Raw genomic sequence first — 5,897 nt, 5'->3', positions numbered from 1 at the left:
AGGCACTTTTCCTCCTAAGCTAAATCCCAAGCCCCTAATTCCTATCATTTTGTTTTGAAACCCTGTATCATTTTTAATGCTCTTGCTTTGTTTTGTTTATCTTTGCGATGTTGGTATGCTGCTATTGTTCGTCTTCTTCTTCTTTTTTTTCCTAGCCTCTTTAAAATAAAAAGAAGAAGAAGAAGAAGCACTTGTAGCTGTTTCACCTCTCGGTGGCCATAGATCATTGAGGAGTGAGGATAGCACAACCCTCATCAGGGCTGTCCTCCAGTTTGCCAGGGACCAGGGCTATGATGAAGTGCTTGACACCAGCACAGTACTGAATAGTGTGCTGGGCCTTTGCCTGTGCATGGCCTTCCACAAGATGGGCCATCCCTTCACCTCCAGGATCTCAGGGCTAGTGGCTATTCACTTAATGCATCACTTCTCTTCTGCTCAGGAAGTGGACCTGTGATCTCTTTCCTTGTGTTGCAGTCAGAATCCAATTGCCTCTTCTACAATCTATCTCTGCTTACTGTCTGTCCCATAATGAGCTCAACCAGAGAGGCATGGAGTTGGGGGACCACTCCACATCTTATGATGTTTGCGATTCTGTTAATACAGAGTGGGGTTGGCACCTTTTGCTGCCTACCTACACCCGTGTCCAACACCTCACCCTGAGGGACAACCTTGTTCTGTGCAGTGTTCTCAGGAATTACTCCTTAACTCCCAGGTGCACTGTTGTTCCCTCCACCAGCGTGATAGCAGTATCCTAAGTCTCCCAGTGATGCTCCTTCAGTAAACAGATATTCATCTGTTTGGGCTCAAAGAGGAGATCTCTTCCTGTTTCAGGTGTCAGTATTCTGGGACCACCCAGGGTTATCCTCTGAGGGTAATAGCCATGCCTCTGACATCTACTGCTTTTTATGCCAAGAAAGAACCTGACAGATGATTAAGACCACTACAAAATGTTCCCTATCAGGATTTAAATTAACCAATGGGCTTTTCATGTTTACTTGTAATCTGTCCAAAGCTTAGGCCACTTGTCTGGAAATGGTTACTGGACTCATACTAAGTGAACCTCTATGAGTCACTGGTCCCTACTGAGGCCTGTAATGGTGGGTGAAGCTGGAAAGCCTCAAAGGATAAGACAAGATCATAGCCAAAAACACTTGATCAGGTGTCAACTAGATAAAGACTATAGTATCAGGCATCTCACTCCTGGGTGGGTTAATACCTTACTTGGAGAAGTCCTTGAGTGGTTTCACCCTTCTTGAGTACTCCCCTTCCTTCTTTTGGTAACTAAATAATTATGGACCACCCAGTGGTCTTAGGCCTGAGAGAATCTCAAATTCTGTGAGAGGGTTTTGATTCTCCTGGAGCCCTGAAATCATTCCACTTGACTCTTTTTAGTTAGCCTATTCCATAGACTCATTCAGGAGATTGTGGACCTGATCAGCCCATAGTAATGAAGGGATATTATTAACCCGATAGCAGAGACTCGGCTTTATGTGCTGAAACCAATTCTGACTCAAAAACCTATGCTCCTGTAGAAAGCCCCTCAGAGATACGGATGCAATGGTGAAGCTGAGGAAGGATGAAAAGCCTGAATGTAATTAGAGGTTTAGGGCACCCCCAGAAGCCCCGAGAAAACAGAAAAAGAGGACAAGGATAGTGCACAAGCCTCTTGCCCTTCAGCATGACTTGGGTTTCCAACTGGTTAATGTTACACAGACTCATTAGGAGCATTCTGTACCCTAAAGCCCGCATCTCTCTCTGTCTCTCTCTCTCTCTCTCTGTCTCTCTCTCTGTCTCTCTCTCTGTCTCTCTGTCTCTGTCTCTGTCTCTGTCTCTCTCTCTCTCTCTCTCTCTGTCATCTTTTTGAGACAGAGTTTTGCCAGAAAGTTCAGGCTGGCCTTCAGCTGACTTTGTAGCCCAGGCTATTCTTGAACTTGCAATAATCTTCCTGCCTCAGCCTCCTGAGTGCTGGGATTACAGGTTTGCACCATCATGCCCAGCTCTCTGCTTTCCTCTTTGATTCCTAGTTCAACTTCTAGCTGAATATTCAAGACTCTATAGACAGTATTAAAATGAACTGAAAACAATGTTAGCAGTACACTCACCACCCAGATTTGATATTAACGTTACCCTTGAGCTGTGATCACATGCCAAAGATCCTAAAAGCTCAGCAGCCTCCACCAGGGGCTCTGAGTTCCAGCTGCCAGATTTCAACATCTGCTTCCAGATGAGGTTGCTCATTAGAGCATCAACAGATAAGCCCTCACTTTTTCATTTCTGGACTCTTCCCTCTGTCCTCCTAGAAGCTCTTGTCATGATCTTTGATCCCTTCCTCCTGCTTATCGCCCTCAGTCATTCTAACTCCTGCCTTTTCTGCCTCCAAATACACCTTGAGATGTTCCAGGTCTCACCACCTCAATTGCCTCCCTGTTATTCAATGCATCACTTTGACTCTTGGCCTCTGTTGATCCAGATGCTCTGTTGTGGACACTGACGTAGATTCTTCATGCCACGTACATCCTTAATGCAGGGTACTGGAGAAACAATGCCTCAGAGAAAATTAGAAATAAGTGCTTTTTCCTTGTAGGCTGAGCCTTTGACAATTTTTGTAGGCTCAATTTAGTTCATATTAGGCTTCCCTGGCCAGGTGCTTTTGTACACAAGCTGCAAGACTGCATCTGGAGGTCTCTCCAGCTCAGATGCTGTACTCACCTCTGGGGGAATCTGCAACCATTCCTGCCTCTCTGATCTGCTCTCCATGTACAGGCCAAGTGACGATACAACCAAAGGGTAGCTCCCTCTCCATGGAATTACCAGTGGCACTAACCAATAGGCCTGCAGCCTGGAGGGAATAAAAAGGAAAAACAGATGGTAAGGCTTACATTTTGCTTCTTTGGAAGAGCTCCAGTCTTCTTCATTACCTTTGGACGTCCACCTCCAGGCTTCCAGCACAGACTCTGCAGCCTTCTAGTGCAGACCTTTCAACATCTAATAGAGACTCACAGGGGAATCTGCAGCGAGCTCCGACTTTTAACATTTGACTGGCTCCTCCACTCTTCAGCACACAGATGGCTGTCTTGCAGGCAGCCATTGTCACCCTACTATGTAACTCCTTTACATATTACACATGTGCACACATATATGCACACACACCCTACACACTAATATGAAATCTGTTCCTCTAGTGAGCCCTAAGTGATACAGATTATGTGGGCAGATGTAAGATCGTTTTTGGAAGGCAAAGCATCCCTTCTATAGAGAATTCCATGGAGAGTGATTTACCCTTTTGTTTATCTTTGTCAGTCTCAGTGATGCACATGCTCAGCTTAAATGTGTGAAAAACTTGATACCACTGGTTCTGAGACACCACTATGGCCCCAAACCTGCCCAGTGTCCTGCTGCCTGCAAATACACTTGCAGGACAGTAGGTGATCCACACAGCTGCTGAAGAAGTGAATGGAGGGGAGAGGCAGGTTAGTGTGAGGCATTGCCCCACCCCACCCCCATCCATTGTCCCTGGAACAGGTAAAGCTCTGGTAGGGAGAAGCACAGATGTGACAGACATTGTTTTTGAGGAAGGAACCTGGACTTTGCCCCTTGTTGAACAATCCCAGGGTGACAGGCACATTCCTGAGGCTTCTAGAAGTGTGCAGGGGACCAGAGTGGGCATCAGCGAGGGCCAGGTGTGCTGAGTGAGAGGCGCTATGTCCCAAAGGAAACAGGAAGCAGGTGACAATCTTCCCATGAGAGTGAAGACTTGTGGTCCTACCCAGACCCTGCTTTCTCCTCCAGGTTACTTCTGCAAAAGTCACAAGGGTGAGTGGACTTGGGCTCCTTGGTTAGTCACATCTGAGCTCATTGAACTTGGGATACATGATTATCATGTACTCACAAGAGCCAATGAGGTGGCATCACGGTCTCCTTCCCAGAGCTGGGGCAGACCTTAGACAGTGCCTTCTGAATGCCAGTTGGAGGCTGAGGGTGTGGGCCACTTTCTACACTGTCAGCTGGGTGGTAGAGCAGGTAAGTGGAGATGCATGCAAGGTGAAGTCTCTCAATGTGAGCTTGGAGTCCCTGAACATTTCTGGGGATCTCAGCCCAGGCCATTTTCGAATTTGTCCTTTCTGCCTTCTGAACAACCTATAGCTTTACAATCAAGAGGAGAAGGATTTGCTATCTTTTGCTTGGAGGACTCAGGATTTTTGCAATGAATGGAACCTAGGAAGGAAAAAGAGGCCTGAAGACATGAGTTCTGGTTGCTACAGGTACCAGCCCAGTACACCAAGAAGCTCAGAGAGACTATGATAGGGTAATAAGGGTGGAGGGGAAGAGTCTACAGGTGCTGGTGTTTCATACATCTTATTCTATTAAATTCTCAGTATATTGCTTTGTTTTTCAGATAAACACACATAGGCTGAGTTATATGCTCAAGGTCATAGAGCTAGAAAGGAAAGAAACTGCTATTGTAATCCAGTGATTTTGATGTTCACCTTCTGAGACTGGTGGTTTTTTGCTTCTTCATCAGTGATGAGAGAAACACAGCCTTGGACATGGGCTCCTTTGTGCTGGGGAGACCATAGTCTATGGTGGAGGGATTCACATGGCTTTTTCCTCTCTATTCCAGGACTGTTCAAAAGGTGTGCCATCAGGTCTAGCCATCTTATGGAAATTGATAGTTTAGACACTGAAGTGTCCCTATGACTCCTTATGACACCTGCAAATACCAAGAGAGTGACCAAAAACCAGTTGTGGATTTATTCTACAAGGGCATGGTGGAGCACATCCTCGCCACCTTTCTCCACACACTGATGCTCCCCTGAACCCTCATGTTCTTATTTTGGATGCCACTCTCCATTCTCTTGATCTCTGGGTCCTGGCTACTGGCTTTTATGTCTAGATTTACCCTCCTTGTTTTCCTGTGGCTCCTTGTTGGATGCCCCTGGAAGCAGTATGTGGTCACATGTTTTTGCACTGACCTGGCTGACATCACCAAATCCTACCTGAGTGCATGTGACTCTTGTTTCTGGATTGCTGAGTATGGGGGGCAAGTGGTGGGCACTGTGTGTGCTCTGCCAGTGGAGAATCAACCACTGGGGTAGAAGCACTTGCACTTGTTTCACCTCTCAGTGGCCATGGAGCACTGAGGAGAAGGGATAGTGAAAGCCCTGGTCAGGACCATCCTCCAGTTTGCTCGGGACCAGAGCTATGGTGAAGCTGTGCTTGACACCAGCACAGTGCAGCAGAGTGCCCTGCCCTCTACCTATGCATGGGCTTCCAGGAGACAGGCTGGTTTTTCTTCAGCAGTATCATGAGGTTTGTGATGTTCTTACATTTCATTTAACATACCACCTCCCTAACACTGGGCATGGTGGTGCACATGTCATCTCTGCATTTGGCAGAGGTAGGAGTACCATGAGGTCAAGGCCAGCCTGGAAGGTCAGCTGGGATCTGATGGACTGAACTGTACTAACAAGCAAATCCTACATTTAAGCAGATAAACAATAGAATCTCACTGCTGAGCACATCTGAATCTAATCTTTTTGAAAGTGGAGTGGATGACTCTGCTCCATTGTGTGTTTCTGGGTTGTCTGTGTTTCCTTTGTGTAACAGCGCACTAATGTTGCATTAAAACAATCTGTGAAATGCTAATTTCACTTATGAGCCTGTAGAGCTGTCAGTGTCTGCTGGGCTGGGCTGGGCTGGGCTGAGAATCTCTCTGCATCTCAGGACCTGTGCAAATATCCTGGCTTGGCTGAACTTGCTTGGCTGAACTACCAGGGCCATTGCACTGCCTCCTAGTCACACAAGACTGCTGAGGCAAGCATAAGCAGAAAGGAGTGAAGACATTTCCAGGTGTCTGCAGGTTTTATAACTGGAGCCACCCCAGCCTCATGGGGAGA

At 46.8% G+C, this 5,897-nt stretch overlaps 1 pseudogene; it reads left to right on the top strand.

Moving 5' to 3' along the window:
* The first annotated feature begins 4,694 nt into the window (after positions 1 to 4,694).
* LOC102022202 lies at positions 4,695 to 5,338 on the top strand (annotated as a pseudogene).
* The last annotated feature ends 559 nt before the right edge of the window (positions 5,339 to 5,897 follow it).

This window comes from Chinchilla lanigera, unplaced genomic scaffold, assembly GCF_000276665.1.
Source record: "Chinchilla lanigera isolate Chin_1 unplaced genomic scaffold, ChiLan1.0 scaffold00023, whole genome shotgun sequence".
NCBI classification, from domain to species: Eukaryota; Metazoa; Chordata; class Mammalia; order Rodentia; family Chinchillidae; genus Chinchilla; species Chinchilla lanigera.
The sequence above is the reverse complement of the archived record's forward strand: the minus strand, read 5'-3'. Positions and strand labels throughout refer to the sequence as shown.